This window comes from Cydia pomonella, chromosome 5 (assembly GCF_033807575.1).
Source record: "Cydia pomonella isolate Wapato2018A chromosome 5, ilCydPomo1, whole genome shotgun sequence".
Lineage (NCBI taxonomy): Eukaryota > Metazoa > Arthropoda > Insecta > Lepidoptera > Tortricidae > Cydia > Cydia pomonella.
This window is the reverse complement of record NC_084707.1, coordinates 22,843,950-22,868,927: the sequence shown is the minus strand read 5'-3', so window position 1 is coordinate 22,868,927 and position 24,978 is coordinate 22,843,950.

Genomic DNA, 24,978 nt, shown 5'->3' with positions numbered 1-24,978 from the left:
GAGCCCTAAAAAAACATAACATTAAGATAATTTTACGGATTATCTCACGTGTTTTTGTCATAAATTCTTAAGTCATAGAAATTGAAAAGACCTATACTTATAGCAATTACCTCCTCATAACAAAATATATTATAAATAATAGGCCACGGAGACTGCTTACCATCAGGTGGGCCGTATGCTTGTTTACCACCGAAGTAGTATAAAAAATAATTTACAGTACATATGGTGCTACTTTACCGCACTAGTGCGAAAATTAGCATATTACATTACTATGTCGAACATTTAAAGGGCCATATGTACTGTAAAACGTTGTACGATACATGTGCGAATAGGTAATTCGCAACTCGTGTCGATTTAAAACACTCCCTTCGGTCGGTTTTAATTTATCGCCACTCGTTTCGAATTTCCTATTTTTCGCACTTGTATCGTAATGTACTATATTAAGCTATACTGAAACCGAATGAAAACTATGTGCCAAATCAGTGCCTATCGGAAGGGGTGGGTGCCAACAATGAAAATAGTATTTAAAAATAATAATAATAAAGGTTAAATTTAATTGCATTGCTGCAGACTGCATAGCTGCAAGAAATGTTAATTGTCTAGGAGATATCAGCAATGCAGTCTGCAGCAAATGATAAAAGTAATTATGATGATTTACGAGTATTTCATCATTATTTAAAATACATGTTGATTCATTCTGAGATTAATTAATTTTATTTTATGCAGTCAAAATTCGTTGATTCTTTTTTCCTATTGTAGTCAATATTTTATAACTCGCTTTCCGCTTATGACTTACACCTCCATATCCATGGAAAACTTAACGAAAAAAAACGAAAAAGTAAAGGTAAGCGTAACGACACCGTTACGTGGCCTTTGACTGTGACATTCTTCATGGAAAGCCCAGAGGGCCTACCGCGAACCACGTTCGACGTGTTGCCTCACTGTCACACTTACTTACGAATTTACAAGCGCGACAAAGAGGCAACACGTCGAGCGTGGTTCGCGGTAGGCCCTCAGCTTTGTGCCTTTGTGCCGTAATTAGTATTTACCAGAACTATTTACTTTTGTAGCTTGTTGAATGTCAAACGGACTGGGGATGGACAGAAGGGGATATAGTAATAATATCATTGGGAAGCTGTGACTGGACATGAATAAAACAAGGAAAATCTTTGCTATACTTTTTCCTACAAGAAGGAAGGGATTTTTTGTATAGTATATGTTATAGTTTTTGATATAATCGCAAACCTTAACTAGACGTAGGTTTTAGGGCTATAAAACTAGGACTTTGCTTACGTCGGATAATTATGATGATGATTACTAAATAAATAATATAAATACGATGGGGACATTCATACATCATACACAAATTGACTAAGTCCCACAGTAAGCCAAGAAGGCATGTGTTGTAGGTACTATATAATATACAAATACTTAAATACATAGAAAACATCCATGACTCAGGAACAAATATCCATGCTCATCACACGAATAAATGCCCTTACCAGGATTTGAACCCGGGACCATCGGCTTCGTAGGCAGGGTCACTACCCACTAGGCCAGACCGGTCGTCAAAAAAAGACATGCCAAATCCATCAATTTGGAACAATAGGCACGCGAACACCTGGAAATACAAAAATAATATCCTTAGTTCTTTATACGTTGGATAAAAAACATTGGATCATTACACCCACAGGCCATCTACAAATATCGCGACATTCCATGCATATGTAACCATGCCAAATTACAGCTATACAGATAGGACAGGCGCACAGACGGACATGGCGAAACTATAAGAGTTTCTAGGTGACTACGAAACCCAAAAAAATGTTAAAAAACTAATCGAGAACAAGTCGAAAAAAATTAAGACATCGAAAAAATGTTGTGATAATACTGAATCCTCGGGGTGCGAGTCCGACTCACACTTAATCTTTTTTTTTTTCAAACCAGGGGGCCCCGCGAGCTATTGTGCTAAGGGCCCCGCCCCTGGACATTACCCTTTCCGCCCTGGACAGTTAATAATTCCGAATAACTTCATTAAATGATTACTTTCGGCCCAATTACTCAGGTCAGCTAAAACAGGCTAATAATAAGCTGACGTTAGGCTGCCGTTTGTTAGATAATATTGTCATAGCCTTCATGGTAATATTAAGGTTCTTAGCGTGGGAGTGGCAACAGGTAAATTAATTTGGAGTTACGAAATTTACTTTGCCGTTGCCCCCGTGTAGGATAAATAATGCAAAATTCTCCATCGGCCATATTGACTGAAACACCAATCAGAAGTGAACTAAGCCATGACGTCATCACTCCATGACATATTTTTTAATACAGCATAGAAAAAATGCGGGGCTTGCTTGTTTTCCGAAACCCGCGCTCATGTCGATATTTCGGGCATTATCTTAGTATTCTTAGTGAATTTGCTTTTGCGCTAGCTTATTCTATAAGATCGTATGCGGCAAAAGAGCTTTTACCGTTTAAAGTAAAAAAAAGAATGAATCAAAAAATCACAACTACAAAATTGAACTGTGTGTTGAGACTAATCTACATGGATAATTCAGAGGCTTGATTTGGTCCGATTTGCCTGTACAATGAAAATGTTTGTTTAAAAAGAGGCTCTTTGATACGATTTTCTCTGCAATATATGTTATCCAATCGAATAACATCGACTACACAAAATGTTCACCAAACATTACTTTCATGAGTGTTGTAATTGCTGAAATAAATCAAGATACCTGACACTAAAATTTTCAATGCGTCGTCTTAATTAATTAAAAAAATCGTGCTTAATACATTAATATATGATCGTAATTATTCACATAGGAATCTACTCAATCCATTCATTTTGTCATCGGTACCATTTGATATTTTCAGCGACGTTGCGGGCCTACTGCCAAACGAGCGTTAGTTTTGATTCCCCGAACCCTCGATTAGGAGAGGTACGTCACCACTCATTAATTAGCAGTGATTAGATGCAGGGTTAACTTGTATGCCAGACATTTGTAGGGATAAACGGGGCTTTAGCTTCAAACTGTACGTCTATTTACTTAATAAGTTAAGGCAATCCTAATTAGAAAGGTGCCTTTCAAGAAGTGAGTTGATTAAAGTTCACGTCACTCGTAATTTAGCTATCTTAAATAAGATCTGATACTAAATTCTTTGAAAATATTTTTGAACAGGTACTTATTAATGCGTTTGATGTTATTTGACTTAGAGACACATTGGGCATTCAATCCGACGTTCAATTAAACTGATTCAGTGACTATAACTTTTCGTAGCTAAAACTTAAATAACTACATAAATAAAATAAGTTACATCGTCTCTAGTTTTGAACACATTAGTAACATAAAAGGTTTTGGAGCTAGATTAAATCTCTCGCTAAACACTTGGAACACCGCTTACAACCAGTATAATGGTTACTTCTTACGTCGATCCAGCGTCCGATAGATGGCGCTAAAATTATTCATCATAATAATCGTAGTTCTACATCGCGCTATCGAAATTTTTCAAATCAGTTGCATAAATATAACAACCAACCAATGCCCTTTCGGACTTCGGTCCCGGCGAGTGTTGCGCCTCAGAATAACCTCTCCATGAGTAGTTTACGACATACATTGTTGTACAAAAGGGATTACTTTTACAGGAAACCCGTGTCAGCACGGGCCAAGGCCAGGGCATATGTCGCTTGGACATAACCGTAACATGGTTAATGGCGAGTGAGAAGCAACGATGTAGAAAACATTTAGCTAATCTGAGGATATTGGCAGCAGGCGGTTGAGAGTGGACTAGAAAACTAAAGGAAGTTAAATCTTACCTGATTTCGAAGAATTGAAAAATTAACTTGTTGTATTGATAGGTAAGGAAAATGTTTATAATGTTCTGTAGAACATAAACGTAGCATAAATTACTAAAACCTTGATACATTATGTAGCCATCTTATACTTGTTTCCAGCCGTGAATTCGCGTCTCGCGTCAAATTAAACTAGTAGTAAATAGTTGAAATGGCGATGTAAATTTTAAACTACTATATTACGTTTTGGTCAGTATAAAACAAGCTTTCAAAACATGGCCGATTTATTTAATTAAAACCTTTTCATTACATTTTATCAGTCAAAACCTTTCTGATAGAGCTTATGACCTGACTAAGAAATATTTAAACATGAAAGCTAACACGTATGTATCAACATAAAACACATGTCCAACTTTTTTTGCTAAAACAACAAATTTTTCAACAAGACAACCCACCCGTTCACTTAGACACGAAAGGCGTTAAATTTTGCGCCGCTCCCAATCAATACCTTCCGGTATCGGTATTGAAAACACGCCTCCCTAAACAAGGGTTGGCCCTTGGGACGTACCATAAACTGGACCTACAACGTCTCTTAGGACGTAATACGTCATTCCTGGACGCCCGAAATTCTGGCAACGTCGGCGCGTGTAAGTCTTCGCAAGATGTTGCTTTTTAGCAAAACGTGAAAGGGATTTTAAGGCTTCTTCAGTTTACGTAAGTGCTTTTCAAAAAGGATGGGATGTCTAAAAAACCGGACAAGTGCGAGTCGGACTTGTCCACTGAGGGTTCCGTTCTTTTTAGTATTTGTTGTTATAGCGGCAATAGAAATATATCATCTGTGAAAATTTCAACTGTCTAGCTATCACGATTCATGAGATACAGCCTGGTGACAGACGGACGGACGGACGGACGGACAGCAGAGTCTTAATAGGGTCCCGTTTTACCTTTTGGGTACGGAACCCTAAAAGCGTATAAAGGTGAAATTTGGATTTCAACTGCAGTAGCATTATTTTGCGGCTTTACTGCTAATGTAAATTTCCTTAATATTACTGTGAATTACATTCTTGGGCGTTTTACTGCATGACTTTCGTAGCCGCATAACAACCGCAATTAGTTGTACATTTATTGTCTAGATGAATAAATAACTTTGTTGTAGCCATTGGTTGCAAATACCGAGTATAAATGAGTTTATTTACCGCAAAAAGCAAACCGATGCATAACACTGTCATAACAAGCTTCAAATTTAACTCACAAACTACGGTTTTAGTCCCTGAGGGCACAACTTTGTCGTATGTGGCGCAGAAGCCGGTAAAATACATATTGTTTTATTTATATGTACAATAAAAGTGTGTGTGTCGTGAAACACGCGGTTGCAATGAAGTATATTATTATTGATAAACAAACACAGAAAAATAAATTAAACGGCAGAATAATAACTATCGCAACTGATCACAAAACTTCACAAATCAGTTCAGAAACGCAACTTACTGTACCCCTAGTGTAAATAAATTCGATTTCGAAACGTGACGTACGCGTTTGCGTTTAGTCTCATTTTGTATTGGATTTAGAAAGAGCGCGCCAAGCGGGACGTTTTGGAAACTCAAAATCCTATACAAAATGAGACTTAACGCAAACGCGTTCATCACGTTATGATGTCGATCAAATTTACACTAGGGGTACAGGCAGGCACAACTAAACATAAAAGAAAACCTTTTTGTACAAGCTGAAACTGATACGCTTAGCTCGAGCTTCTCACTCGCTTAGTCAATCAAAAATATGGAATTCAAGTGCAAAAAAAAACTAAAATAGTATCTGCATACAAGTCTGGAGTCGAACCTGGATCGTCGCTGTTACCACCTGTTTCTAAGCAGCTGGTTGCCAACTGCGCCACTATAAGATTATACGTAAGTCTATGGAATTAGGCTACTTATTCTCGAGACAGAATTTAAACAAAGAGGGCCGTGACGGAAAAATCTTACAATATTTTTTTTTCGCTTAGCCCTAACTTCGATCCAATTCTTCGTTATTCACGTATCTTTGGTATGGTTCAACACGTTGTTGTATCTCTTGAATACTTGTTTTCACCAAGGCAGTTTGCGACAGCTAGTTTTGACTAAAATTCCAGGTAAAAACTAGTTGTCAACGAGGCTGTTTTTAACTAGTGACAACACGTTTTCACTGAGGCGATACGAAAAATTAGATTTAGCTAAGGAAAACCGGTTCTCACTTAAAATGTGTTTTACGGCGTTTAAGTTCAGCCAGCAGTTTTTGAAAAATTGTAGCACTTTTTTAGATTACAATGAATGAATGAATAAATAAATATTTTTATTTCATGTTACACATGGACATACACAACACGGTTGCCAAAAATTTAATTAGCGAACTTGACTTTAGTGATTTCACAGAATCGAAAAAAAAATACAGACATAGGTCTAAAACGCACCCATTATTGCTCAAAAGCTAAAAAGATAAAAATTGTTTCTATGAATGCGCAATTTTACATCAAATACTTTTTTTAATTTACAAAATAATAAAATTCAAATAATTGACATCTGCGATTATAGGCACGCTCAGCTGTCTCGCTCACACTTACGGTCAGTGAGAGTGAGAGAAGAACCAGACCTCGAAAGACGAAAATCGAAATTTCGCTATCTGCTTCTCTATCGCTCTTGCATTTTCTAGTGATAGAGACAGATAAAGAAATTATGCATATCGTTTTTCGCGGTAGGCTCTCTGAACCCTAGGGGCTTTAACATACGAGTATATTATGTACATAATGTACATTTATGTATAAAACAAGGCAAGATTTTCGCCCGCGGCTTCATCCGCGTGGCGGTGATTAAAACCTTTCAACTTCATTTTCATTATTCTGTCTTCATTGGTTTACCGGAATGTGCATTTTATTTTTTGCGTCTTTTAGTTTTTTGGATCCCCCTTAAACAAAGTAAGAAATAATGATGCTTTTGTATTTTGTGAAGTGTAATTTTGACGCAATTCTTAATTCTTTTGTTGGTAGTTGGAAGGATGAATTTACAATAGATATTGTAAAACCTTGAATGGACAATAGAAATTGGTAAAACCTATTAATTTTAGTTTTGAAATTAAAAGCAAAACAGATATTTAGTTATCAAAGAAATGGGTAACATACAGAAATTGCCTGTGCTGTCAGATACTGAAACTTATTTTCTGATCGATTTAAACATTGTACATATGCATTTATTTCCTTGAGGCGGAGTAGGTCACTTTCTTAGAAGGTCACTTTCGAGTTAGGTCACGTTTGGAGGACGTTTTTCTGAGGACAACCGTCGTCGGAAAAAAGGAAGGAGGAAAATCGTCACTTTTTAGCATACGACTTACCGTATACCTTCACGAAAAATGGATATTAGCAACTAGATTTTAGCTGTACCAAGATTACAAACAAAGGATTTACTTACAAAAGATTTATTTCAGAAATATGTTCGTCTTAAATATAAAGTAAAACTTAATTTATAATAATTTGTCGTCATTACTTTATAAATGCTTGATTTTGGATTGGTCAGTTTCAATTTAAATGTTTCACTTTCATGTCCAAATGATAAAGTGATTTATATTGACTGCGGCTTAAATACCTATTTGTGCCTAATGGCCCAAAGCGTTAACCAAAACAATAAAGTAAAGGTACCGTTCAGATCCAGACTGCACCACCATTACTGCAGCAGTATTGCAGCGCGACATTACTACCGCCTGCATTACTGCTGCAAGCGTCAAAACCGATGTTGCCGCCCGGATTTTTGAATACAAGTGCAGTCTGAATCGGAACGTACGAACGTCCCTTAACCCATGCAGCGCTAAACACGACACGTTATTTTGACTCTACCAAGCATTTCCGCTACATACCGGAAAACCCATGTTATCGTCTACGATGTAGCGCTACGACCGAAGCTCAGCGGTGAATGTGTTAAGAGGTCTCTTTATAATCATCAAAGTCATAGTAGCGATATATTAAAATACACCTTTTAAACATGATATCACCTTATCTTACTACTACTAGTATGAACCAACTATAAAAGCTTTTAATGTGCATTTTTAAAATGGCCGCATAAGTTATAACGCAGCATTGGGATTAAACTGCGACGGAAAGTGTGTCAGCCTTTCTGCAAGATTACTTTCTGCCAAAGATACATAGATTGAGTAAGATGTGTAAAATCTAAAATTTCGTACTTCGAATTTGACAGGTGAGCGTCGGCGTCTAGGCAGCGCTATGGAAAATGGCGTCGCTGCCCAGTTGCGCCAACGTTGCGTCGAACAACAGCCATAGAGTTGACTAGACGCCGACGCTCGGGTGACGCTAGTGTGGGGTGGCCCTGATTGTCAAAAGACGTTGACGAAATTGACGTTGGTCAATTCAGTGCCCGCAAAAGATATGGGACAATACAGCGCCATCTGTTGTGGATGTCAAACTAAGGGTTTATTTAGACTTTATCTCTCTATTATAATCAATTCTCTTTGCTTTCTACAGTGTGTGGAGCTGGGAAGCCCTTACATGCAACATGGATAGAAAGTACAGGCCTACAGGGTATTCTTATTTAGAGCTAATAATACCTGTATGTAGTATAAAGAGGACGAGGTTTTAAAACACGCAAGCTACAGTACTGTAAAAGACATACAGTCTAGCTAGAGACTGTGAAGGTTTCCAACCTTCACAGTACCTTGGTCGTACCATGCGTAAAGATAAGTATGAACTCTTTCAACTAATTATCCAAGAAAAGATCCTAAGGAAAAGATCACCAAATTTAAATATAAGAAATCAATTTTTTTGCAAGCTTTTATTTAGTTTGCCCTGTTAGTATGTATGGGACAAATCTTGCACGTTTTTGACCCACTTCCCGATTTCCGATGAAGCTGACAATTTGCGTACATAATTATGTAAGTCGGGCGACAATGTAATATTATGGTACCATCAAGCTGATCTGATGATGGAGACAGGAGGTAATCATAGGAACTCTGTGATAAAACAACGCAACCTAATTGTGTTTGGGGTTTTTGACAATTCTTTGTCTCGATGAATATTAGTTGCCTGTGGAAAAAAGTACAGTCAGTGATAAAAGCTTGTACCAACAATAAAATTTTTGCCAAAAACTTATTTCATTTTGAAAGAATAGAATTAAGTAAACTCCGTGGAGTATTTCTTAATCAATTCAATTTACATATTACAATATAAATAGACTATGTTATAAGATTTAACATATTACGCGACGACCGGTCTGGCCTAGTGGGTAGTGACCCTGCCTACGAAGCTGATGGTCCCGGGTTCAAATCCTGGTAAGGGCATGTATTCGTGTGATGAGCATGGATATTTGTTCCTGAGTCATGGATGGTTTCTATGTATTTAAGTATTTATAAATATTTATATATTATATATATCGTTGTCTAAGTACCCTCAACACAAGCCTTATTGAGCTTACTGTGGGACTTAGTCAATTTGTGTAATAATGTCCTATAATATTAATATTATTATTATTATGTTAACAAGAACATAGGGATATTAACTAGGGATAGTCTTTGTCAAACCCGATGTTTGACGACGGAAGATCATGTTGCCTCCTTAGCATGTGAAGAAAATTTTTGCGAGCTAATTATTTTTTTGTAATTGTTGAGTAACTCTCGTTTTTTTTTAAATACGCCCGTTGTAGTGTCCTACTGAGCTGCTGGGCAAAAGCCTCTCCCCTTGATCTCCACAGCTCCCGTTGTTGTGCTATTTCTGGTCAGTTAATGATGAAGGTGTCTAAGTCTTCCCGCCATCTCCGTCTAGGCCTGCCACGTCCGCGCTTAACTTGCGGTATCCACTATCCGAATACATCCGGCAGATTTGACCCGACCTATTTTTAATTATCTCGATATATTATTTCGGCTGATTTAGCCTGCAATTTAAGTTATTCAGCAAATAATACATAACGGCATCTAAACCATTAGCATCACTAGTGACATGATTTAAATTTGTTTTGTTATTATTTGTAAAGAACATATTTCCTCAGTCCAGGCTACTGTCGGCAGTCGTTTGTCTCGACTACGAGGTAATACTGAATGGCTTTATTCAGAAGCTTTTAAACTAATACCTTCTATCTGCTTTATAACCAAATTATGTAACAAAATTTACATAATTTTACTTAGTTTCTGAGCGGTTCTAGCTACTAATCAATTATCAAACTGCCTAGAACTACTGGCGGTCTTCATAGTGTAAAATTAAACAACTGTTACAAGTTTTTAGAGTATTTATGTAATCACTATTATCAAACAAATACGAAGAAGTTTAGTTATTTCACAGTTAGATATTGCACAGGTGCCTCCATATTGCCCGCCAAAAACAATCCTTTTTACTAACATTTTTAGTTTAACAATAATCATTACCACTTTTAAACGTTTGTAAATTATTTTGTTATTATTTAATTAATTATGTTAAATATTTATCTTACGTAAAGTTATTTATTAGTTTAATTTGTTATAGCATAACGTGGAATTATGTAATATTAATTACTTCACACGTTTAGGGGGTTAAGAAAATGTGACATGTTGTGACAAGGGGGAGGGGGGAAAAAACTTTATGACGTCACTTTAACTTCATCAGTAACAGTTTTTTTTTATATTCGCTGCACTGTTAAATACTTAACAAGTTTTTGGAACGATAATAGTTTCTATTCGTTAAATTTTCTTTCCCAATTAGTTTTGGGTAAAAATTGTTAATATTTATTTTATAAAATTACCGGTTTTCTTGAAAACAAAATTGCCAAAAATGTGACGTCACACCAGGGGGGCGGGGTTTGCCAAATGTGACAAGGAGGGGGGAGGGGTCAAAAAACCTTCAAATTCGTGTGACTTAATTAATGTTTGATCCCATAGGTACCACACCGGATGCAACAATACCATACTGTGGTGTGGTGGTATTTATCTCTATACGTATGTATTTCGTCGCCTATGACCCATAGCTTTGCTTAGTTTAGGACTAGGTCGATCGGTGTAGGATTGACCTTAATATTTATTTAATTATTGATATTGACAATTAAACCTTCCACTCTAGCTTGTCGATTGTGACAAGGTGTAAAAAGGTGCCTAACTTTTTATTAGTCATTTTTACAATTGTTCTCTTCAAATGAATCGTTTTTTGGAACAATACCAGACCTTTTTAAATCATTGTTCAACAAAACAGATTTACACCCGAATCGTACCTGCCCTTTACAAAGACCCTTAACAAATTGACACAGGGCGTAATTGGGATGTGAAATGTCCTTTTTCCTGTGTTCCAGGTTTTTTACGTACTTGCCTACTTCAATTTTATATACCTACGTAAGTGAAATCACAAAAAAATGGTGAAAATTCGGTCAATAGTTTTTAAAATAGGTTTATGAGCGTAATTTGAATATTGCCAGGTGGTTTTATCTATTTGATTAACGCCAAACTTTATGTCGTACACCCAAAGTCTAATCTAAAATAAATTAGATTATAAAAACGACGATTCTAAGTATATTCTTCACGATATGACATCACGTTCATTTCCAATAACCGACGCCATGACCCGTTCTTAAGGTGCAATCACGAGTTTTACAACCGAACGGAGCGATAGAACGAAATTTATGGAACGTTCTTCTTGGAAGCCAATTCGAACTTATATTTTGAAATCAAAATAATGACTGCGTCTTGCTCGCACCAAGACATGTACGGACGAATACAAGCAAATGATAACACAATGACATAATTTGGATACTTATCAAAATGTGTTGGAGTACTGGCCTTCAGAACGCCTTTTGGAGATACTTTCATTCACGACGTATAACTGCGTTTTCGCTACCGTTACAAAGAAACAGTATCATAAAAAGAAGTAACTATATGTGTAGTAAAACTCCACGATATGACAGATTATATAATTTATTGCTCACTACTACACGGTAGATACTACAAGTATTGTCTATTATAATTTTAATTAAACATCGTTCGCTTGTGCCAAGCGTCCGACCCGTACGGCCGCTAACATCAAAATGCCCGCCATGCTCTCACTTCCTGTGCCATAACTGACAGCTAATTTTCAACTGATTTTAAGATTACCCTCAAATCACTTTTATGCCCGTCACTTTCGCGCGTACGTACTAGTTAGAACGTAACAGGCAAGGTGACAAATGAAAAAGTACCCACAATCTTAGCCCTACAGCGCGGATATGATGGTCGTATTTGTGTACGTGACAGTGTGATAAATATAGTGTCTGTCTCTTTCAATAGCGTGGTGTTAAAAGTGACACTTATTTTATTACGGGGATAAAGACAACCATAATTCGCCTACAGTTGCCGGTACTCATATTTCTCTCATCAACCAAGCTTCACCAGAAATACTAACAGTCCCATAATGTTGCCAATGACTTTTGAAGGCAGCTTGGTGATCCGAGGTGTTCTGCCCATCTTCTGTCCTCCTAGGGCATTGAATAAAAGAAAAAGTTTATCTAGTGGAAAAGAATCACCAATACATTTCTTTTCTACAGGTATATTTTTTGTAATTATTCAAATGGTAAAGCAAAAAATCGGCCAAGAGCATATCGGGCCATGCTCAGAGTAGGGTTCCGTAGTGACTCTTCCGTCACAATGAGCTAAACTGGAACTTAAAGTATAGTAGATTATTAACCAAGGGATGAACTGTGGATAGTACTTTTTACTATAAAGGGGAAACTTTTTGCGATAACTCAAAAATAGCTAAACTGATCATGTCCGCTATAGTTTTCCTTTAATGTCTTTCTTAAGCTCTACTTCCACGATTTTTTTCATATTTTTTTGACCTATGGTTTAAAAGTTAGAGGGGGGAGTTACACTTTTTTTTTTCTTTCAGAGCGATTATCTCCGAATATATTCACTTTATCAAAAATGTTTGATAATGACCTCTATTAGTTTTACCCACTTTACGTGTAGGGGAGGTAGATTTTATTCTACGACTTTGTCGGCTTTATTGATTTGCCAAATTTCAGCTTTCTAGCACTAACGACCACGGAGCAAAGCCTCGGACAGACGGACAGACAGACGGACATGGCGAAACTATAAGGGTTCCTAGTTGACTACGGAACCCTAAAAACTGTTGTAAAGTCTACCTTCTCACAGTTTCAGTGTCGAAAAGTTGAAACTAGGTAACTCTCGAAAATTGTTTCTGTTTGTGACTTGTCTTCCTTTCATAACTAGATGCGATTCATAGTCACTCGTTTCTTAAAAAAACGTTGACACAGTTTTTCGAAAACGGTTAAAAGGTTTCATATTTTAAATCGTCAGCCAAACGGTTCCAGCTCAAAGTCTAAGCGATTTCATAGTAATTGGTAGTTTGGTATATTTGAGGAAATATAATTTGCACCGATTGGTTATAATTATAAAACTTTGATTTAACGTACAAAAGGACAAAAGAGGTATGAAGTGCTTTTCCGCACGTCCCATCCATATAATGGGAATAACTATGTTATGATACTTTGTGTTTCCTAAAATGAACCTTTTTTTCGGCACAAATCATATTTACTTTGAAATTAATGTTTCTTTACGTAATTTTTTTTAGGGTTCCATAACTAAAAGTTACAAAGGAATCCTTATTTATTATACTTCGTCCGTCCGTCCGTCTGTCTGTCTGTCGGTCCGTCCGTCCGTCCGTCCGTCTGTCTGTCTGTCTGTCAGTTTGTCTATATGTATGTCTGTCACATCGCTAAATATCTCGCGAACCACTTAAGCTATCAATTTGAAATTTGGAATAGTTTTAAACAACGCTAACCCAAACACATTGAAAGTATTTTTTTATAACTATTGATAATAATATGAAGAGGGACCAAAATTTAAAAGTCTAGTGACTAGGTCAAGTGGGGTATCATTTGAAAGAGCTCAAATTTATTATTCCAAAACATTTTTTTAGTAGTGGAAAATATTGATTTATGAAGGAAAATGAAAAAAAATACCATAGACTACGAATTGAAAAGTTGAAACATCAGGAAAACTTAGAAATTAAAATTGCTGGCTGCTTAAAATGGCTGCTAATTGTTTTATTACCCTATTATAAGAGAGCTCTTAGCGATAACATACATTGGTGCTAATAATATTTCCTCGACTATAGCACTGGACGATAAAGCAGTCGCTCCAGTGACGAAAAATTACGTCATTAAACTTGTAAAATCCCGCTTATAAGAGTAATCTGCGTTAATGTCACGGTTGGGTTGGAGTTTGATCGGCGCGTTCGATATTTAAAGTCACGGTTGGCGGTTTTAATTCGGCCATTTTTAACCTTTTTCCCTACCGCAAAACCTGCTTGAATTCCAGTAGTATCAAATAACTACTGTTTCGATATAGGAAGCGCTGGTGGCCTAGCTGTAAGAGCGTGAGACTTCAATCAGGAGGGCGCGGTTTCAAATTCCGGCTCGTCCTAATAAGTTTTTCGGAACTCATGTACGAAACATCATTTGATATTTACCAGTCGCTTTTTGGTGAAGCAAAACATCGTGAGGAAACCGGATTAATCCCAATAAGGCCTATATTACCTTCTGAGTTGGAAGGACAAATGGCAGTCGCTTTCGTAAAAACTATATTTTATATATATTATATATATACTTTTTTTTTCACAACTATAAAGAGTGCTCCCATTGTCCCAGCGCTACTACCGGTAGTACTACTATTTAACGAACAGAACTCTCGTCTTGCAAGATAATGAAGAAAATTTATCTACATCTCATACTAAAAATCCGTCTAGCTAAACATTTCAGTTCCTTCACTCGAGTAAAAAGATAGAAAGACCGCTCCACGTTGTAGAGATAGCTGGCAACTTAGGCACTTTATTACTTACAGATGGTATTCTGTGCACAGTTTCGGACTAAAGCATTTTAAGGATACGGGTAGGTATTCCGTGCATTCGCGCGGCGTACTCAAAGGGCTCTGCTTGAGGTAGTCTTAGCTAGGGGCGCTCTACTTTTACGTGATTACGAGAAAAGTCTTTAAGACTGTGTACAGTTTTAACGCTATGAAATACTCACAATTATAAAGAGTAAACAGTGAATGTTTGGCTTACTACACGCGGTATTTCAGAGCAAAGGGGAATAATTTGATAATGATAATAGCCCATCGGAGTAGCAAACTGAAGTGGCAATGGGCAGGTCACATTGCACGCAGAGAAGACGGACAATGGGGTCTAAAAGTGCTTGAGTGGAAACCACGGACTAGCAAGCGCAGCGTAAGGACGTCCACCCACAAGATGGACAGACGACCTTATTAAGGTCGCCGGAAGACGCTGGATGTGGGTCACTTCCAACCGGTATATTTGGAGGTCCAAGGGGGAGGCCTATGTTCAGCAGTGGATGTCTTATAGCTGAAATGATGATGATGATGAATGTGAACTAAAGCATTTGTAAGATTTTTACAGTTTTATTCACTAATAAACTATACCTGGATCAAAATTATTTTTGATGTCTTGATTTTTGTCCCCAAAACATGTGTCAGAGTGTAGTTTTTTGTATGAGATGATTTATTTCTCATGTAAATTAAAATCTATAGCTAGAAAGACATGCAATAGCACTCGATTTTTTTATTTATTTGATAGAAGACACAAATACATGGGTAGTCAGAAACAAGGCAAGGATTAGAATTTTGATCCACCTATGTAGCTTATTAAAAATTGGTCACTCGAGGAACGCAGTAAAATTATGCAAAAACCGCAGCATGACACAATGTGATTACGTAGCGTCAAGTTCCGATGTGATTGATATTTTCTATGGCCAGTTACGCCAGGGCACTTATTTACACTTTTACTAAAACATATTAAAGTTATGGTTACTACAACCATTAATTACAGAAGGCTTATGCAAGACAATATCCTGCCGCCGGCGTGGGCACTTTAAGGAATCCACGCTTAATGACTGCCCGCGGAAATGCCCGGCTAAGCGGATAGACTCAGGAATTAAGTCAAATTGAATGCTGATTGAATATTGAGCGGGAAGGGTTAGGATTTAACGGTCTGTATAATAAAAACCGGTCAAGAGCATGTCGGGTCACGCTCAGGGTTCCGTAGTTACTCTTCCGTCACAATAAGCTAAACTGGAGCTTAAAGTATAGTAAACTGTTAACCAAGGGATGAAACGGTACCTTTCACCCGAGTTAAACAAATAGGCAAATTTGCATAATCAGTACCTAATTAAAGTAAGTCTTTTTACTATGAAGGGGAAACTTTTTGCGATAACTCAAAAACAGCTAAACTGATCATGTCCGCTATAGTTTTCATTTAATGTATTTCTTAAGCTCTATTTCCACGATTTTTTTTCATATTTTTTGGACCTATGGTTCAAAAAGGTAAGGGTCAGGGGGAGGACACATTTTTTTTTCTTTCGGAGCGATGATCTCCTAATATATTCACTTTATCAAAAAATGTTTGTTGAAAACCCCTATTCGTTTTGAAAGACCTTTCCAACGATAACTGATATATGACATGATAACACACTGTAGGGTTGAAGCAAAAAAAAAATCACCCTCCAATTTACGTGTAGGGGAGGTACCCTAAAAAAAATATTTTTTTAGATTTTATTGTACAACTTTGTCGGTTTTATTGATTTATATATCCATGCCAAATATCAGCGTTCTAGCACTAACGACCACGGAGCAAAGCCTCGGACAGACAGACAGACAGACGGACATGGCGAAACTATAAGGTTTCCTAGTTGACTACGGAACCCTAAAAAGGTCTTAAAATTAGCTACTGTAATTTTATGAAAAATTTCTTCAGGTTACCTCCTAAGTCCCAGAATCGTTGGTTACGTTTTTGAATTTGGAACCTTGACTTATTTAATAATAATTAAAATTACGTTTTGGGATAAAGGCTTTATAAAGACTTCTGGGACTGAGGAGGTAATTATTCTTCATCTTATTACCTCATTCCTGAGGATCGCGACCAGTAAGGCTAAGATGGTCGGTATTTTATCATCTGTCATCATGCCTGTCACGTTCTAACAAGTATGTAAGTGCGAAAGTGACGCATGACATGACAAGTGATAAAAATGCGGCCATGATACGCTGATGTAATTTGTCTCGATGTTATGCAGTCTATGTGGCTACCACCAGTTCGGCACAAACGCTATCGAGAACGTAACTTACTTTCTATGCATCTCGCTCGTACTTATAAGTGCGAGAGCAAATAGGTATCTCATGGCTCCTATAATACACGGTGGCCCAGCGCAGGCCAATCCAAGGGACGCATTTATGCGCTAGAGGGAATAAGTGATATCGCTATCTCATCCCACCGCATAGCTGTGCCCCTTAGACTGGCCTACGCTGGGCCATCGTGTAGAGGAGCCCTCATAGGCAGTGGTATTGGTCATTATCCAATATAAATTGAACCGTAAACTAGAACCACCCGTTACTAATATGGCAGAGTGATAGAAAGATAACTACGCTACGCTGCGGAGCGTTAACGATTGGGACGTTAGTTAAGCACCCAGTAAATCGTCAAAACCAAGTGTCAAAAATGTAAAACTTTACTCCATAAACAATGACAATGTCCGCACAATAAACCAAACGCTGACCTAAAAACGTCTTAAAAGTCACAGATACTTTAAAATATTACGAAACCGATGAACTTTATAACCCGCATTCCACAATAGATAGCATTCATAAGTTGACACATCGACTATTTGGTTAAATCACAATAAAGAACGATAAGATAAGAAACGCCGTTATGTCCGTTTGGCAAAGAATCGAGATCCTATAGTTGAATCAAACCGTCGTTGCACGCGAATACGTAGTGTGCTCTCTGTCATATTTACCTATGGCGACTAGGTACGACAGAGAACACACTACGTATTGGCGTGCAGTGAGTTCAGCGATTCAACTGTAATGCGTTTCCTAATGTTTGATGAATAAGTTTTCGTGATGGCCTGGATGATAAAATAGGTGATTTCAATTCAAAGTTGATTATATAAGTAGTAGAAGTGGTGGTGGTCGTCACATTGTTAGTTACATTTATGACTTTAAGCGAACTAGACATTTATTAAAACAATTTCATGAAATATTTGTTAGGTAATGTTTACATATTCTTGCGCACGCTCTTGTATGGAGCCGAAACCTGGACGTCGTACGCTAATCAGGAACGTCGACTAAACACCTTTCACATGCGATGTCTTCGGAGTATGCTCAACATCACATGGAAGAACAGGGTCGCTTACGAGAGGGTCCTGGAAATTGCACAGCTTCCTAGCATCACTGCCCTGCTGAAACAGAGGCGTTTGCGGTGGCTACGGCATGTGCAACGTTACAGCACTCGCTTGCCTAGGCAGATCATGTTAAGCCAGATAGCATTTCAAAAGCGTCGCATTGGACGGGCCTTGCTGCGTTTTAAAGACTGCGTGAAACGCGACATGGTCTCATTTGACATCGGGACACTTGGGAGGATCTCGCGTCAGATCGTGATGGATGGAACCATCGCGAAAGGTCGCGATATCCACTCCAACGCGTGGTTCCATGACCTTGCCCGAAAACGCGCGAAGAAGCACAACCCACCTGAAGTTGTTGCCGACATGGCTCCCTCCTTTAGCTGTCACAAATGTGGTCGCAAATGCCGGTCCCGCATTGGCTTATACAGCCACGAGAGACGTTGTCCCTCACATACAAAACTGTCAAAAAGATGTTAAAGACCTTATGATGAAGGTTTACATATTTAATCCGCAGACCATGTTTTTAGTTACATTTGGGACCGTGGCCAGGAAAACGTCCCGTATTGTCGCTTGCCATAAGAACGAGATTTGCTTGTATGTTTATACGAATAACCTGACAAGTCGTCTTTGTGGCAAGCGACAAAGTGGGATGTTTTGCCGGCCGCGGTCACAGTTTATTTTCTAATGAATACGTGGGTTTGTTGTTTGGTATTTATTCCAGTAAAACTATATTATAGGCTAGGGTTATATCAGTTAATATCTATTAAAAATTACTACTTATTTGTAATTTACTTTATACTACTCATGAAAATGCACATAGATTTCGTTCAAAGAAAATTGTGGCGGTAAACCTGCAAAATAACGTTAGATAATGTATATTTCTGACATACTTAATATATCTATTGTGTTAATTTTTCGTCTAACCAATTTTCTAGATGCATCCTATGGGACTTAAGAGCAAGGCTCGGAAACCGGTTAAATTTACAAACCGTAATCCGGTAACTAAACCCGTTATTTTTAAACCGGTTTTCAGGAGAACATTTTAAAGTTGTCAGATTAACCGGTTTAGAACAATAAAAAGCGGTTAATCGATGATATAGGAAGAAACCGCTTTTTATTGTTGTAGACATCGGTCTTTGTTTACGCGGCACACCACCAGGCCGGCCGGCCGTCTCGTCGCTCGTCAAATTAACCGGTTTATTTAGTTACAATAAAGTTATTTAAGCTTTCGCGTTCTTATGAAAGTTTGGAGTAAAACCGAAATAAACCTGTATTCACCGCTAATTTTAAAACCAACCGAGCCTTGCTTAAGAGCACATTATAGTTTTTACGGAGGCAACTGCCATTTTGTATCAGCCTACTCATAGTGTTGTGTTCCTGCCGGTGAGTAAGGTTGCTAAAGCTCAACGAGGGTGCGGAGTGTTAGAGTCGGCAAAGCGCATGTAATTCCTCTAGAGTTGCCGGTTTCCATAGGCTATGGAGAGTGCTTACCATCAGGTGGACTGTATGCTTGTTTGCCACCGACGTAGTATAAAAAAAGGCCTCCTGACCCAGTGGCTTAAAAACTTACCAGCTTAATTTTAACTCTGTCAAATTAACAGACAGTCAAAAAATTTTTTGTGCATATACTATGTGTAGGACGCTAGTCGTCAGGAGGTTAATCCAATATACTCACCAAAAAGCTACATAAATATTAATGTTATCAATCACAATGCAATTTCATAAAAACTTTTCTCTTCATCTTCCCAAAAGACTAACAATAGTTCGGATATAAATTACAAACTTGCCCAACCAGGTGTCTCTAACAACAGAGCTTTTCGCAAAAAGCTTTCATTAGGTCATGAAGCTACTTATAACGACCTTGGCCCTTATTTAACATGCCCTGTATTCCCTTTGCATGCATGTTTTCGGGCTAATCAGACTTTATAGGTGGGTAAATAAAATGTTCTACTCAGCAGCTCAAATTCCTCAAAATACTCACCGGCTCAGGCCTTACATTTAGGGTTTCTGCTTGATTACAAAAATAATCAAAATATTGACACTGGGCTCCAAAGCAGTAGCTTAGGATGCAACTAGAATAAACGCTCTAAGAGATAAAGAGAAAGTATGTGTGGGGGAGAGAGAATGAGTTCTTTCACTGCGCGTATTTGTATACATATACGTTCTTCTTATGACGAAAAGGTAAGCATTTGACCACAATTTCACTTGATGGAAAGTGCTGATATGTCTTCTTGAAATCGTAAAACGCGAAAGATAATTTAATACAATTTTTTTTTACATGTTAATCGAACTACAAATCTTTATTTAATCAAAATCAAGCATTAATAAAATAATGACAAATTTATATCCGCAACGCAGGCTTCGTCAGGAGGGTACAACCATAAATCAGCATCAGGCGTCGTCATTGCACACAAACAATAAAGCTATCCGCAACAGGCTTCGTCATTTTGAATACACAGTCATTTTATTTAAAAAGGACCACCCCGAATCGCATCCGATCCAAAAGTTCCCGTTACGCTAGCAGCGTTTCCACGCTGTATAGCCAATGAAATCCCCTGCACCAGATACGACCCGGAGCGTGGATCACAGCCCCTATGCCTAAGTCGGCGACCAAGTTCTTTTACAAAAGCCTTAGCCTCTGTTCCCCAGGGTCCCGCAGTCTCCACTGCAATTGGCATAAAATCGTACATTGGTTCAAGGACACTGTACTTAGCGTGCTTGAGTTTGACCGCATATTCAGCAGCTGCCCCAGCAGATCTAAGCGCTAGGCTAAGATGGGACGGTGCAAACATGCTGACACACATGGCGTCCCACAAGAGGCACCGAACCTTTTGCCATGGAACCAATGTGAGTCCATCCGGCCTTTTGCCATCAGTGCGAGACAATCCTGGAGCTTGTAACACCTCTGGAGTTGCAGCCGTCCATAGGCTTCGGTGACTGCTTATCATCAGGCGGGCCGTATGCATGTTTGCCACCGTCATGGTATTAAAAAAGAACGTGTTTAGAGCTTAAAGTTTTAGTTAGACTGGTTCGCCTGAGTCACCTTACTTGCTTTTTGTAAGCTTTGGGAGTGAAACCCCTGTAAATAGGATAGGGGTGAGTATTAGCGGGGATTATAGCCTGTAGTAAAAGTAGGTTATGCGTTTGACCTATTAATAAGAAGTAAGAACGCCATTGTTGGCAATAGATACGGTTCATGCCGTTCACGGCCTTTGTGTCATTATGTTAATGATGTTTTACCTTTATAAGTTACAATTCATATTTGTACTTAAAAAATATTTTATCCTTTTTGAAGTCGGTTCTTTTTAATTACTTTTAATTAATAGAATCAGGCGTTACTTTGCGGAAATCCATGCTAATTAAAGCAAGAAATATTACTTTGCTAATCCGCGAGAAAATAACGTGTTAGTCAATCAGTGCTAACCCGTTATACTTACTTGCGTATTTTTACAAGTATAACGGGTTAGGTTAACGCTTCCCGGTCTAACCAAACACACTAACTGCTTTGGCTCAGAGATCCAAAAAGAATCTTGGCCTCCGAAAGGAGAGAACGCCACCTGTCCCGATCCAGCGCGGTTTCCTGTCATGAATTGGCATTCAGCCGACGCAGGTCCGCCTCCACGCCATCACACCAGCGGTACCTGGGGCGCCCGATCGGTCGACGGCCGGTTGGTTGCCCCAAGTACGCTTCCTTGACTGCCTGATCCTCCCCCGTTCTGAGTAGGTGACCGAGCCAGCGAAGTCTTTCTTTCTGCTATCAGGAGCTGACTTTCCTCTTTTTGAGTTAGTGTCCAGTCACAGCCGTACATAAGAATAGGCCGAATGGCGGTTTTATAGATTCTTAATTTCGTACTCTTACTAAAAAGCCCGGAAACCAACACTTTATGGAGGGCTGCACTACATCGTAGTACGTTTTGAATGCGAAGTGCAATCTCCTCCTCCCGGGTGTTTGTATCGGTGACTGTACATACGAGGTAGCCAAACAGTCATGTAATTAAAAGGTTTTACGTTTCATCAAGGTTTGAGGAAATCAGAACGAGACCTTGACAAAAATGTTTCTTAGAAACTTGTTTGCTTAAGAGCTTAACGAAGAAGACAAATCGCGAAACGTGAAATACGCTTCGTTGAAGAGTCAGACCTTCAAAAAAAGAGCGTACTCCCATCTTAAGACCTGCAACGCACTTACAATCTCTCTGGTGTTGCGGGTGTCCACGGGCGGCGGTAATCGCTTATCATCAGGTGATAGCGATAGAGGCGAGCTCCTATAACATGTATAATATATAAATAAATAAAAGTTCAGTTCAGGCAGTTCAACAGTTCTACTTCAACAAAAGGAACTTTTTTAAATGTTAACTTGATTTGATAATAAAAATACAAAAATCGTTATTTGTGGAAAATTTGAGGAGCTTCCTCAATTTCTCATGGATAAAATCAGCAGAATTGGATTTGAAAAAATGAGACGAACTTGGAAACATAGTTTTGAACAAAATAAATCCAAGCCGACCAAGGGAACAAATAAAATTATTTTATGAAATATTTTTTTTATTTGTTATTTTTAAGTAGTCACATTACTATATACTCACCGATTGGTCAATTTTTCTGTAATGTAATTAATTTATGATATTTATAGCTGATCAAACCAGTTTGTCAGTAGAAAAAAGCGCGAAATTCAAAATTTCTATGAATCGATTACCCTTCGGGCCTATTACATACATTACATTTTTAAATTTGCCGCTTTTTTCAGTTTATCGTTTTCAAGTCGGTGATGGTACTGAGATAAAAAAAAAACTTAGAACAAAAAACAAGCACGGTTCTCTTTTTTTGAAGCCAGTTAAAAAGGAAAACAGATTACTCGTAAACATTTCCATGTTAATGACTAAACAAACTCCGAAGGTAATACAAATATAAAAACAACTCATAAACACCAAGTCCCAAGTTTTCGCAAAATGCACGACGGAACCCTTTCACAAAGAGCTCCCAATAAAGTTGCTAATTTATTACTACGCCTTGGGGAGAAAAATACAAGTTTGTTGCATAATTTGTGCCTTACAATGCATGAGTTAGGTTACGGTTTATGGAGGCTTTTTGTAGGTCGGGAGAAAGTTTTTTTACAGACTTCTAAGAGACGAAATAGGGTTCATCAAATAAATGTACAGATTTTTAATGGATCTGATCTGCCTTTCACATGAACCCGCTCCCATACAATCAAACTGAAGCTCTCAATTTAAAACTACATGCTTAAATTACATGAAACTTAGCATAAACATTTCATTTGCTAACTCGAACCTCGATAAGACGAAATCCTTGTGAACACGAAATAAAACGCTATTCCCTTCCCTCTAAAGCCGAAAACCTCAAACTTGAAATATTTAACCTCATTAAGACGAAGTAACCAACGATTCCCTTCTCGGCTATCCGGTACAAATTTAACCTCTATAACTCGAAAACTGAAATTAAACCTCTATAACTCAAAAAATAGACGTACTCTTATCTCGAAATGATATATCAAAAAACATCTGTCTCGAAAATAATAATAAGTTCCGCAAAACTCATTGGTACAGTCACGTCTGAAAACATCGACACGACCGAAGTGCCAAAATATGTATACCTACTCGACTTTATGGCCCATATATTAGGATAGTGTATACATACTTTTGGCACTTTGTCCGTAACGATATTTTCAGACGTGACCGTACGAGCCGGGGTTTGATGCGCGACCTCTGGATTGCAAGTCGCACACTCTTACCGCTAGGTCCACAGCGCTTCAACCAAAACATCTAATGTCGAAAAGTTTCAATTTCCCTAACTGCAGCTACTATAAAACGTTTATAATTGTCGCAGCGACTTGCACCGCTCTTTAACCGCTTTATACCCGCTTTATAGAAGCCGCTAGCTCGTAAACGCGACGCACATTCACTGTTTAATTGACGGTGGTTTTATTTAAAAACTTTCTTAATTAAGCATTATATTTAAAATTCTGTCTTATAATGTTGAGGTGAGAGTTGGCTGGAGTAAATTAAACCTTTACATTTCTGTGAAGTACTATGAGTTGTGTTTTATAGGTATCTTGTCAGGGAGGCATCTGATAGACGTATACTGATTTTAATAACAGGTTATGGATTAGATCTGGATTAGTTATGGATCTGATCTGTCAGTGTTAGAAGTGACGTTTTTGTAGAATAATTAGACTGTGACATATAAGTACCCACAAACTAGCCAATCTACGGTACTACGCTAGCCTATCGGTATTCTATCGGATACATTTCGGGGAATGCGCACAGGAACTGCACGACCTGATCCCACCTTCCCCTTTCCATCATCGGACATCCAGGCGCGGAGACCAAATTGCACCCGTTCGTGGTAAACGTTTCTTTTGTTCGCACGAAACGGTTTGCCTACTCTTTTTTGGTACGGACGGTTAAAGAATGGAATGCGCTCCCTCCATCTGTATTCCCTGTTAAATATGACCTCGGCCTCTTAAAAGCAAGAGTGAATAGGCTACTACTGAACCGGTGAGCTCCATCTTAGGCCCTGTCATTACTATTCATCAGGTGTGACTAGGGCCAATCGCCGATCAGTTTATAATAATAATAAAAAAACGCTTACTATAGAAATATCTCACTTTGGAAAAGTATTCCAGGGTGGCAGATACTTTTGGCGCGTTGTTTCATACGCTACTATTGATGCAGACCGTATATAACAATTCATTTTAGTCTAAAATTTTCAGGGTCATAAAACCTATCCGTATTTCGCAATGCACATTTGTTTCAGACGGTTACTCCGAATTTAATCAGCTAAGAATAGTATTTTCAATAATTTCATAGAATATCCTGGTGCACCCTAAATTACAAATTATATACATTATATACCAAGTAACTGACATGAAGTTATTAATATCAATTTCTACCACAAATAACCCTGTAAACCACTCAGCCTATTTTTCTCTCCCACACATAACAATCCCTTCCCTATGTTAATACAATAAACTAATTTGCTGAGTAGCTGTCTCCTTATTCATTTATACCT